The following is a 13,544-nucleotide window of genomic DNA, read 5'->3' on the forward strand; positions in this document are numbered from 1 at the left end:
CAGAGTCTCATCCTATCAAACGCATGGGTCATGAGGTTCAATTCATTAATTTTGGTGGTGGAGGCAGGCTGACAGACTTGGTGCTGACATGAATAATGATGGATCACCGCGAGAGGGCCCAGCAAAATCTGCAGCTTAATCAGACCCAGAGAGTCTCTGCGGGCATTAATGTAGGCCAAGTGCTTTCCAGCCAATCAGACCCCATTTCAACTTAATGTTGCAAATTGTAACCACGTGGCTTAGCCTCTCATTGCACAACTCAGACTCAAAGTGGGTTACTTATCTGTTCCCTTTTCCTGCTCATGCAGATGCACCTCCCTGATTATTGTCTGTGTGACAGTTTGCAGCAAGGGAGGTGGATGAAGTATGGTGGCAAGAATTCACAACGGGTTATGTAAAGGGAGCAGGTATCCCTGAGCCATCACTTTCTATTCACATTTCTAAAGCCCATGCATTGCTTGCTTTTAAAGGTCTGCTGTGTCTCCATAGCCTGTGGGATAAAATCCAAGCCTTTATCATCAAAATTCTTCAGCCTTACCACCCACCGTGCTTCCCCAGGCATTCTGTGCCCCAGCCACAACAAACCACTTCCACTCCTTAAAACATGCTGTGCCCTTGAATCTTGAAGCCTCCTTGTGCTTGCATGTGTTGTGCCCTCTGCCTGGAATGTCTGTCTCAGCTCCCCTCTAGTCTCTGCCTCACCTGTATTTTCCAGTATCACCCCAGAAAAAGGCACATACCAAAGTAGTAGACCCTGGAGGGATAGGGATTGTCTATTTCACCTCTTGACTACAGTAGACACACAAAGGTAGAATAAATGAATGAAAAAAATCAATGTACAGTGACTCTTTTCTTAGATATAAAATAAAAATAATAATAAAATGAGCTCTTTCACAGATATTGTTGTAAGCAGTCATGAAGGACACATTCTTCTTCAGCCCTTCCACCCTCCCAGTGCCTTTCAGAGGCTTCTTTGGATGAAATTGCCCATGTAAGCTCTTGACCTCCAAAACGTTCCCCTTAGCTCCCGGTGCCTCACCTCTCTGTAGCTCAGGTTTCTCAGATGCAAAATGTGTGTACTGAGGCATGGAGGGTTGGGAAGATTAAAGGCATGCATTCATTCATCTCTGCTTTTAGTATGTACATCCAATGTAGAAACCAAAAATAAAATTCTAAGCCCCCCACTCCCCCGCCTCAACCATCTGAATGGGCCCCTCCTCTAGCTTGGCCAAGTGAATTTCAAAGTTAACCTGAAAAACTAGTTCAGGCCATGGTGGGAAGGGGACATACCTCATTATGCCTTTCTCCCTTTTGGAATTCAGGAAAAGACAACCAGCATTAACATCAGCACAGACCCTAAATCTGATAAGAAACTTTTACAATCTGTTTGCTCAGAAGCCTGCTACCTGGAGGCTTCATCTGCATTATAAAACCTTGATCTTCATAACCCCTATCATAATCCAGACATTCTTTTTATTGATAAAACTCAACCAATTGCCAATCAGAACATTTTAAAATCTACCTATGGCCTAGAAGTCCAAAAAAAAAAAAAAAAAAAAAGGAAAGAAAAAATTAGCTGGGCTGGGCATGGTGGCGCGTGCCTGTAATCTCAGCTACTCAGGAGGCCGAGGCAGGAGAATTGCCTGAACCCAGGAGGCGGAGGTTGCGGTGAGGCGAGATCGCGCCATTGCACTCCAGCCTGGGTAACGAGAACGAAACTCCGCCTCAAAAAAAAAAAAAAAAAAAAAAAAAAAAAAAAAAGTCCCTGCTTCAAGTTATTCTGCCCTTCCAGATCAAACCAATGTACATCTTACATGTATTGAGTGATGTATTATGTCTCCCTAAAATGTATAAAAGCAAGATGTACCCTGACCACACTGGGCACGTGCTGTTTGGACCCCTTGAGGCTGTGTCACAGGCGTGTCTTAACCCAGGCAAAATAAAGTTTCTAAATTGATTGAGACTTGTCTCAGATACTTTTAGGTTCACAGATGCAAATTATTGAAATGATGACTGTGAAAGTGACTTTAATAGTATAAGGTACAGACCAAATGTTCAATAAAAGCTTTCTACCTCTTTAAAAAATTCATATCCTCTTTTACTTCTTGTCCTTCTTTTTCTTCCTGCCTTTCCTTCTTTTTTTACGTTACTGGCCCCTGTTGTCTTCCTTTTCCCCCAGTGTGTGATTTTGGAATTCTCATGGGCTTGGGGAGAGGGGATTGCCCTGGAAAACCCTGACACAGTGTTGAAGCTAGTCACCCCTTTAACAGAGCACATGAGGGCAGAGCATGAGACCACAATGGTTTCACCTTCATCAACTGCTATATATGCTGGACAGTGAGTTCCTTCGAGCAATCTCTCATGTGAACAGAGGGCAAGGGTTATAATTAATGAGGGGAACTGGGAATCACTGTTATTCTTCTAAAGACCTACCATGAAACGTACATCTCACCATTCCACTCTATCCTGGGTAGGTAAGTGCCAAGATTGAGGAAAGGTCTGAAGCAATGTGGTTTCAGTTCCCAGCCTCACCTCCTGGTAACATATTTCATGTGATTTAGTGCATACATAGATCCTCCAAAGCTTATCAAAAACCATCAAGAACTGGCAACCTGCCAGCTGTCAACAATGGTGATGGTGTTGAGAAAAACCAAAGGGTCAGAAATTGTGATTTCTTGAGGTGATCTTTGAATTTAGTCACCCAGGTGGGAAAACTGAAAGGTCTAGATAGTTACAGCATGTAGGGGGAGATAAGGGACAAGGCACAGTTCCCCACAATTAACTAACTGTGTGACCTGGAGCCATCTATTTCTCTGTGAACTTTAGCTTTCTCCGTTGTGAAATGAGTCCGGTTCAGTTTAACAAAAAAACACTAGGCACATACCATGTGCCTCCCAGGCATGAAGGTAGGCACAGACACATTGACAAATATCACATAGCTTAAATTGACTGGGAAGATTGAATTTGAAAGCACTCCATGCACTGAAAAGTGGCCTACACACACACTCCATGACTCTTTGTGTGTGTAAGTGTGCATACATATGTATCTGTGTATGCAAATACGTATCATTTCAGTAAATTGTAAAGTGAGGACACTATGATCAGTACATGTATCTGATATAAATTAGTCAACAGTCTTGTGTGAATGAGATGTCATTAGAATAACACTAAAGGCAGAGCAGTGAGCATAATGAAGTCCCTGCTGTCATGAAGATCTAGTAATAAGAAAGTCACATTTGAGGGGACAAAAGACAAAAGAAGATCCCTGGGCATCTTCACTCAGTTTTGGCGGCATAATCAGAGGGGAACCTTTGTTTACAAAAGGGATTAGGCAAGTGGAGGGTGTGTAATTGAGCAGAAATTGAGCCAAGGAGTAGGATGACCATGTGCTGATTCAGGACCTGATGGCACCACGCCTAGTCGATGCTTTAGGTGTTGCTTAGGCAGCAGATCTGTTCAATCTGAACTGGATTTAAAAACCTTACACAGCCTCAAAGCACTCGAAATGTTTATGCAGGATCTGATTCTACTTTCATGGCTATGCTTGAATTGTCCAGGAGTTATCTCTATCAGCAAATATTTCTTCAATAAATGCCCAGCCAAGCCTCCTGCTTGAACACTGAAGCCTAAAAAAAAAAAAAGTTCAACTCTAAAGTCTGAAAAAAATTAATACCACACCATTTCTCTTAAACTATCTCCCATGAGTCTCTCCTCATTCTCACCTCTGCTTTCTATCTCTCCCACCATCTGTAGCCCTCAACTGTGCATTTGACTGGAAATGTATCACCCAAGGCACCTGTGGTGGAGTGAAATTGGTTAGGATTTCATGGTCCTATCCAATTTCAGTTAGCAGCAGGCAAGGAGGGGACATATTCAGTTATGAGAAGTCTCATACCTTTGGGAAGAAAGGTCTTTTATTCAACAACAAAAAAATAAAAACAACAACAACTCTCTGTTGTTTCCACTAGAGAACTTTGTCCCTTTGAAATTATTTTGCCAAAGACCGTGATAGAATCTATTAAGAAGCGTCTTTAAAACTATACTTATTGGGCAAGGAGGATAACACTCTTTATTTTTAAAAGGAATTATTTCTCTTCCTTTCTCTCTCTCTTTTTTAATCAGCATTATCCTAATGGCCTCTATCATTTAGGAATCAGAGAACCACATAAAAAGAGTAAATCTGAGCCTAGTAATTCCCAGGACTTCATCCAGGAATAGAGGATAAACTTATATCATTAGCAGGAATCATCAATTTTTTTAGTGGGTACCAGGGTGTGGGTATATGGGGGGCAGGAGTAGGCCACATCATTACCATCACATGACCATGACTGCAATTTGTTCCTCCTGTGGTTAGGCAGAGCCATAAGATACGGTACTCAAATGTCAGGATATGAAAAAATGCTTTGATTATTAATTTATCTCCTACCTAATACTGAATATTCCTGCCCAACACTGTGGTTGATATTTGTTTTTTTTTAACCTCCTTAGCATCCCTTCCCTCTTCATTTGTAACAAAGACCTAGTTTTCTTTTGAGAAACTGAATGAAACCCCTTCAACACTCTCAATCCATTTGGTCTAGATTTGGTCGGCCTGAGTCCCAGTTCAAGAGTAGCCATCTAACCCAGAGTTGGCCAACTGGAGCACTGCAGTGACTTTTTTTTAGGGTTTGTATTAATAGGAGACAGGATAATGGTCCCCAAAGATGTCCAAGTCTTTCCTGTGAATATGATAGGTTACATGGCGAGGGAGAATTAAAGTTACAGATAGAATTAAGGTTGCTAATTAGCTGATCTTTTTTACTTTATGCTTTAAGTTCTGGGGTACATGTGCAGAACGTACAAGTTTGTTACATAGGTATACAAGTGCCATGGTGGCTGGCTGCATCCACCACCCCGTCATCTACATTAGGTATTTCTCCTAATGCTATCCTTCCCCTAGTACCCCACCCCCAACAGGCCCTGGTATGTGAGGTTCCTCTTCCTGTGTCCATGTGTTTTCACTGTTCAACTCGCACTTATGAGAACATAATCAGCTGATCTTACATGAGACATTATCCTGGATTATCAAGAAGGGCCTAATGTAATCATAGGATTCTAGTAAATGAAAGAGGGAGGCAAAAGATAAGGTCAGAGTGCTGTAGCCTGAGAAGAACTCAAGCCCCTCGTATTGGCTTTGCAGATGGAGGAATAGGACCATGAGCCACGGAATATGAGTGGCTTTCAGAAGCTGGAAAGGGCAGGGAATCAGATTCTTCCCTGGAGTCTCTGAAGGGTTCACAGTCTTGCTGACGCCTTGGTTTCAACCCAGTGAAACCCATTTTAAAGTTCTAAACTACAGAACTGTAAGATACTAAATCCGTGTTGTTTTAAGCCTCTAAATTCGTAAAACTTTGCAGCAGTAAAAAAACTATTGCAGGCATGGACACGTGAGTAAATTAGTTTGCCCAGATACTTTAGCTAAAAATAAGAAGGACTTCATTTTTTTTCCTTTTTTTCCCCTAATGATGCTAAATATAAAGTAATCTTATGACCTGGAGAGATTTTACCCAGAGGAAACCAGAGTGAAGTATTACTTTGTGTGAACATTTTTATCTAACCATTTCTGAAATTAAAGGTAGATACTTCAGTTTCTTGAAGAATTAAAGACCTTATTTGTCCTTTAGCCAGTCTGAACTGGAGTTATATCACTTGTAAATTCTTCTAAAAATCCTGACACCGGCATGGTGGACTAAATACCATTTCTTGAACTATCTTATTCCAATGCTGGATAATTTTGCTATTCTTCCTTTTAAAAATAGAACTGAAACTAGCTACCCTGTAGCTTACCTCATTGATTCTTATGTCCTGAAGCCACACAGGACAATTTTAACTCCCATTTCACCTTGGGAGATGTTTAGAATTTGAAAATAGTGATCCTCATCAAGATCCTCAAGTCTTCTCTCCTCCAGGCTAAATCTTCACAGTTTTTTTTTTTTTTTTTTTTCCAGAGTGTGGTAATATGGTTTTGAATCTTTTCACTACCCTGTGGTTAATATTCCCTGGACACACTTGATGTTCACAATGTTTTTCTTAAAGATAACACCACGGCAGGGCGCGGTGGTTCACGCCTGCAATCCCAGCACTTTGGGAGGCCAAGGCAGGTGGATCACAAGGTCAAGAGATCAAGGCCATCCTGGTTAACATGGTGAAACCCCATCTCTACTAAAAATACAAAAAAATTAGCTGGGCATGGTGGTGTGTGCCTGTAATCCCAGCTACTCAGGAGGCTGAGGCAGGAGAATTGCCTGAACCCAGGAGGCGGAGGTTGCGGTGAGCCCAGATTGCGCCATTGCATTCCAACCTGGGTAACAAGAGCGAAACTCCATCTCAAAAAAAAAAAAAAAAAAAAAGATAACACCACAACTGAGCACAGTACTCCATGCAATGACTAATAGAATCAGAACACCCTGTTCTCAGTAGAACACCTTTATTAATGAAATCTAACTTGACACTGGGCATGGTGACTCACCCCTGGAATCTCAGCACTTTAGGAGGCTGAGGTGGGCGGATCACTTGAGCCCAGGAGTTCAAGAACAACCTGGGCAAGGGCGAAATCCCTTCTCTACCAAACACAAAAATTAGCCAGTCTCATGACCTGGTCTCAAAATAAATAAATAAATACATACATTTAAATTGAAAAAAATACTTTTTTTTTTCTTGGTATCCACATAACACTGTTACTGCACTTACTTCTTGTCCAATAAAATCTACATGTGTTTTTTTTTTTTTTTTTCCTCTAGGTGATACTGAGTTATTTCTCTACTCCTGTCTCTACATTTACCCAGTTTGTATGAATTATGTGTTGAAGTACGTAGAGTTCTTTAGAGTCGTGTCTACTAAATTGCATTGCAAAGAGAAGTAGGTAGTGAGTGAAATACAGGATTTCTACTCAGGCAAGTCTGGATTCAAATCCTGGCTTCACCACTCATGGCTGCATATTGAGCAACTGCTTAATTTCTCTAAATATTAGCTTCCTCATGATATAATAATTACAGTGCCTTCCTTATACCACTATTGTAGAAATAAATAAGATATTGCATGAAAAATGCTTGATGTAGTGTCTGGCATGTACTAAGCTACCAAATATAGTACCACTTTTATATTCAATCAGAAAAATTAATAGGTTGGAGCTTTCAATCTTACTTCTGAATGTACAAAAGGAAAAGTTAGGGTAAGAGAGGAATAAAGAGAGAGGAGGAGGGAGAAGATAAAAACACAACTGGTTTTCCCCATATTCTCGGCTTACATCCAAAGTCAAACACAGCTGGTCTTAGAAAACAAGACAGCTAAACTTCCTTAGTACCGGAAGTGTTAAGCTTAAGGTTTTGTTTGTTTGCTTTTGAAAATGGGACCTTGAGGTGGGAAGTAAAAACTTTCCCTTAAAACAAATTAGATAAATTCCTGGAAATCATACTCACAGTGGAAGAATGAAGATGCTTGTAAGTTGCTATTTCGGAACCAAAACTTCAGGAAGGACTTTGGCAACATCTCAGCTGAGATCTTTTCCCTTTGTAAGACATGTAAGCTCAGAGAATGAAAGTATATTTCTCTGTTTCAATTAGAAAGCTACAAGAAGTCAAGGCCATTTTTCCTTCTGAGCCCAAAATCCCTAGTCAAAGAGGCCACAGAAGATGTCCATTTGAGTTCGTCTTCCTCCAGTAGCAGTTCAAAAGATAGGAATTTGACTGTCACTGGCTTATCTGGGAAGTGGTTTTAGAAATAACTGGTAGAGGAGTTAGGAAATAAGGCAGAGAAGAAAAGAAGGCCATAAACAATAGTTTACAAAGCCAGATGCCACTGTAGGCAACAGAAGGTGCATCGTGTTGGGGCCTTCTGAGAACAACAGACATACCTTGGAGACAGCCCACTGGAGTGGCAAGGGAGGTAAGGCACCTGTTAACCGACTCCCAACAATCAGCAGTTAAGGACTGTGCTTGAAGGTCCAGTTATTCTTGGCACTCTACCCTTCCCCAAGCATGGGCAGAGGGGTACCGAGCTGCCAAAGAACCTCTAGCCAAAGAGTCACATGTGCTGACGACTGAAAGTCAAGCCAGCATTAATGGAAAGGGTCAGTGTTGAGGGCATGTGGGCTGGATACCAAGAGTGTCTGCTGTAAAATCCAAGTGGAAATGGAACAGAGTCTCTGATCTGGCCTAAATCTGCCAACCAGAAATCAACCAACTCAGCAATCAGTTAAATAATTACAGCTACTAGCTGTGTTAGTATTCTAAGATGTTAAAGATACAGAAAGAACATTCAAGGGCTAGATCACTCTATCGATGTAAGCAGTTACATCCCTACACAATGGTTCCTCAGAATCAGAAACAATTCTAAGCAAAATGGTAAAAAGTATCCTAATATTTTAGTGGGTAAATACCCTTAGGTAATTACATGCTCACTCTTGCATGCTAATTCTTTTCTGGAATACTTCCTATAAAACTTAATCCTTCAGGAACCATCTCAAAGGCCATCTCTTTCATACGATTTGCTCTAGTGGTGAAATGAGCTGATCCCCTAGGCTTAACTCTGTGTGACCTACCTCAGATCCCTAAGTTGTGCCAGGCATAGATGGTTTATACACATTCCTGCACATCCTCATCCTTGAGCTTCAAATCAGCCAGATTTCATAATTAAGATATTGTGGAACCTAACCAAGGATTCACGCTACTCTAAATGACTGCCCAAAGCTAAGGGCACAGCGAAGGGAAAGATCTGTAACTCTCTCCCTCCCTAAATGCCATGGGATCCAGCAATAAGCACATCTACAAAGCAAAAAGGAAGCACACATACAACAGGAACTCACACACACACAAACACAAAAACCTAGAAACAATCAGGCTACAAAATATATCTTCAGCTTCCACAACTAGGTGTATTTTAAGATGAAATATGAAAAAAAAAATGGCAAGTTAGGTGTCACTGCTCCATGCTGACTTTTTCCTAACAGGGTCAAAAGAGCCACCATCAACATTAGAGTGTGATGGTTACTGACAATGCCATGGAGATGCCAACTTAAAAGTCTCCATCTCAGGACAAGATGAGCAAGGCTGCTGAGCACCCTTTTCTCCTAGATAACTACCCTGACCCAGGTCTAGCACCTGCAAAAGAAAAATAAGTTGGCTTTAATTAAGTGTGCATTTGGTCTTCTTCCTTTCATATGTTTATAATTATTATTTTTATTTTGCTTTAAAAATCGCTTTTCTCCACTAGGGTTGTAAATCACTGCAGACAAGATCAACTGATGAATAATAAAATTGGTGGGGATAAACGTTTTAGAGAAACAGGATATTTGTAGAGCCTCAAATTATCTCCCCCAAATGCTTGTTAATTACTTTAGTGGTCTCAACAAATGTTCACAAATTATCTGGAACTCCTCCTGCCAGAATGTGGAACTTAATCTCCCTCATATTGAGTGTACGCTGAATTTTAGGAACAAGTTTAGTAATCTGTTCCTAAATAATAGAGTGTGGACAGAAAGAAACAGTAACTTGAGAGTGGGGAAACCTGGCAGCCACCACCTTGTACAAGTCATCAAGTAAGTAATAAGTTGATTGATACCATGTACCAAGATGGAATGAGAAGAGCACTTCACCTTTGTGGCATTCCTTCTCCAAATCTAGAGATCCTAGTCTAGTTACTAAAAATAAAAAAAGAAAAGAAAAAAAAAATCAGAGAAACCCATATGGAGGGACATCCTACAAAATACCTTACCAGTGATTTTCAAAGATGTCATGGTATTAAACAAAGAAAGGCTGAGGAGAAAGAAACCATGGAGACATGAGAGCTAGATGTACTACGGTATCCTGGATTGGATCCTAGCGCAGTGAAAGGGCATAAGTGTAGAAACTGGAGAAATAATAAAAAGGTCTTAAATAGTGTTGCGTCCCGGGATCACTTAGTTTAATCTCACCACGTTAGACATGGGAGGAAAGCTCTGAAAGAAGAAGAGGCTTGACCACAGACGCTCAGCAGTTAATTTCTTAGTACATACACATATACTATGGTTATGAACAATATTAACAACAGGGGAGGCTGGATAAAGGGTATATGGGAATTATCTGTGCCACCTTTGCAAATTTTCTATAAATCTAAAATCATTTCCAAGTAAAGAGTCTAAAAACTGTGAAAACGAATACATAATTTCTCCTCCCAGTGGGGTGGTTGCAAGCCGTGAAATGGGACACCCAAGAGCCGGCTCCTGACTTTAGCTCACTGTCTGACTTTGGTGATGCCTTTGCCTCTCAGGGTCCAGCTCCTCCAACAGTATCCTGATGGGGATAGAAGTGAGGGGTGATTCGGTAGTTTCCAAGCCCATGTTCCCCAGGGCACAGCTTTGAGGCTACGTGGGGCGAACTGAAAAACTGAAGTCCTGTTCCTCCAGCTCCTCCGAACCTCCAGCCAGAGCAGACCTACTTTGTTGTTATACACCAGGTATCTTTGTGGACATAATGCCAATCGTTGTGTTTCATTTGAAGAATGTGCTTCATCTGATAAACGGTTTCTGCTGTAAAATGTTAAAAAGCACTTGGAATAGGTCATAAATGTGGTTCCCTTCTAAACTTACTTTCATCACCACCCTGCCAAGTCTTTCCAGAATTAACTGAGAATGACTTAAACACACTGTTACTGCCCTCCTTTCCTCTCTAGTCCATTCACTTTCTGTGGGTAAAAGCCATGTCTGTCTACCTGAGCTGGCCATTCCCAGCCCTTGTCATGAAACAGCAGTCAACATCAGGTGAATTAATGTTGCATGGAAAGGCTGGAGTCAAATAATCTTGGAAAGTAAGTGGGTACTGGATAAATCTCTGACCCCAGGGACTTATCAGTATCATTCACTAGGAAAAGTTCTTAATTAAGAGGGAGAAGTTGTAAATTATTGACTGAAGTCCAAATTCAAGGCCTGAATCAATGTTTTCTTCCTCCAAGAAGCTTTCCTTAATCACTCTGCCTAGAAGCACACTGTTCCTCCTCTGTGTTCCCACTGTCTTTTGTCTGTGATTCTAACACAATGCTGTCTTGTACTCCCTGAATACAGGACTCAGGAGCCCTACCCAAAGGTATGAAAACCTTCATCTTGGAATAAAGATTTAAGTGTTTAACATAGGACCTCGTGCATAAGAGACGTTCCATGAGGGCTGAAGAAGCGAATGAACAAGCTCCAGGTACCTTGTTTCAAATGGGTCACAACAAAACTCTGACAGCTCTGGGTTCGAATTCTAACTCTGCCAGTTCCTACAATGTGACGTTAGACAAGCTGTAATGTCTCTGGGTCCCCAATCTCAAGTCTGTCACTCTAGTTAATACTGCTAATAAACTGTTGGCCAGATCATCATTCCAGGGGTCTATCAAAGAACTTAACACACCCTGAGTGGGTTGTTCAAGAAATATTAGTTGAATAAAGAAATAAATTGTAACCTGACTTTTCAGCTTACTTACCTGTAAAATAACAATATAAATACCTACTTTGCATGGCTGTCGTGAATTAAACAGCAGAGCATAAGACAAGCAATCAGCACAATGCCTAGTGCATGACAATGGCTCAATAAATGTTTGTTTTTCTTCTAGTCTTTTCCCATCAGGTAATCTCTACAATGAGGGGACTAACTTAAGTACTTCTCCCAGCCATGTGTTTCATTATGGAGGCCAAATTAAGAATCCAAGGTGCTTACATTTCAGCAAAAGATGCTAGACCACGGAGTGTGGCATGGGGTGTAATGTATTCACAGTTGCTATGCTAAGAAAACATCTAGGCCCCCAGTTGAGAGACTATGGCAGCATCATTAGCATAACAGGTGTCTTTGCTACAAGAATGACACTTTAAAGACAAATCTCCCCCAGTGCATTCCCCAAACGCAACAGAGCATATTTAATCACACTTAATGCCATCTTCTCCTCTATTACTGTGCTTGAAGGGGATGCATCACCCCCAAAAATTGGGAAGGTTTTTTTGTTTGTTTGTTTGTTTGTTTTTAAATAGAAATGGCTAGGATCCAGAACTGCTTCTTAGCTCCAGGGCCCAAAGGAAAAATGTCAACAATGGTGCTTCAGGGAAAGAAACACGGGCTTTATTTGTTTGCTTGAAGAACATCCAGCTGAGAGAGAAAATGACGGAAAGAGCAGAGCACGCTGGGACCCACGAGAGCTGAGATTCAGCATGGGCAAGGCCCTGTGCGAATCACCGTCATAGATTATTTTTAATGCTCACGGCAAACAAAATAGTGTGAGTATAACTATGATTCTAATTTGCATAGAAGGACACTGAGGTTTCGCAGCTATGAGTGACTTTTCCAAGGTTGCATGGCTAGTGACTGAGGCACTTAGAGTTGAACCAAGGCCCAAGATTATTTTCCTCTTTATCTACTGTCCCAATTTGTTTCACTTTTGGGGCGCATGTTCCGCCACAGGCACTGTGTCACAAATTTCATATACATCATATCTCACTGAATCTGCATGCCCACTGGAGAGTATTTTTCCTGTTTTACAGAAGAGAAAGCCATGGCTCAAAACGTGAATTAATTTGCCCTAAATCACAAGTAGAGGTAATAGAAAATTTAGGATTTAAATCCAAATTTGTCCATCTTTTATCCTCAGTGCCACATTACCTTGCTGTGTGAGTTTGAAGGAGTAAATTTGCATCTCTGGGTATTAGTTTTTCTCATTAAAAAGTCTTTTGATGGTGGTAAGAAAACTTAACATGAGATTGCGAGATCTGCTCTCTTAACAAATGTTTAAATGCACAACAAATATTGTCTGCTACAGGTGCAAGGCGGTGCAGTGCATCCCTAGAACTTACTCATCTTGCTTGGCTGAAACTTTATACCTGTTGGGTAATAACTGCTCGTTTCCTCTTCCCTCCAGTCTCCGGCAATCACCATTCCACTCTTTGAGTTTATGAATTTAACTACTTGAGGTATCTCATATACACGGAATCATAAAGTATTTTTTTCTGTGACAGCGAGGGTCACAGAGACATTAAATGGCCCTTGTGCCTCTAACATGCCACAATTTCATAAGTCTCTTTGTCATGAGCTTTTCCCTATTTGCCACCACAGGACATCCCTAACCCTTTAATTATCCCCAAGAGATGCCCCTATATCTGGCATAAGAATGTTTGGTCTCACCATTGAGTGGCTCTGTGATCTTGGACTTGATAAATTTTTCTAAACTTCAATCTCCCCATCTATGAAACAGAGATAATACTAATAACAAAAGCTACAATATTAATACCTAATTATTTTGAGGATAAAATGCAATAGTAAATGTGCGGATATTGTCTTGAATCTGCCAAAGCACTGTATAAATATTACCCAGCATTATTATAACTGTTATCACAAAAGTGAAATGCATTTTAAAAAATGCATTTTAATGCACTTTTGTCAACATAGAGTTAATTCATGAAAGCATAAATGGTCCTCATTTACCCATACATGAAAATCTCTGTTTTCCAAGATCTTCTCTTCAAAGTTCTTCACTCAGCTTTGAACAGATACTTTCAAAGGGATACT

The 13,544-nt window shown here is 40.8% G+C and overlaps 1 protein-coding gene across 7 annotated transcripts in view; it reads right to left on the reverse strand.

Annotated features, from left to right (window-relative positions):
- The window catches only part of ASTN2 (astrotactin 2), a 959,402-nt gene that overhangs the window by 799,579 nt on the left and 146,279 nt on the right, over positions 1-13,544 (reverse strand). The window lies entirely within an intron of this gene.

This window comes from Saimiri boliviensis, chromosome 2, assembly GCF_048565385.1.
Source record: "Saimiri boliviensis isolate mSaiBol1 chromosome 2, mSaiBol1.pri, whole genome shotgun sequence".
Classification (NCBI taxonomy): domain Eukaryota; kingdom Metazoa; phylum Chordata; class Mammalia; order Primates; family Cebidae; genus Saimiri; species Saimiri boliviensis.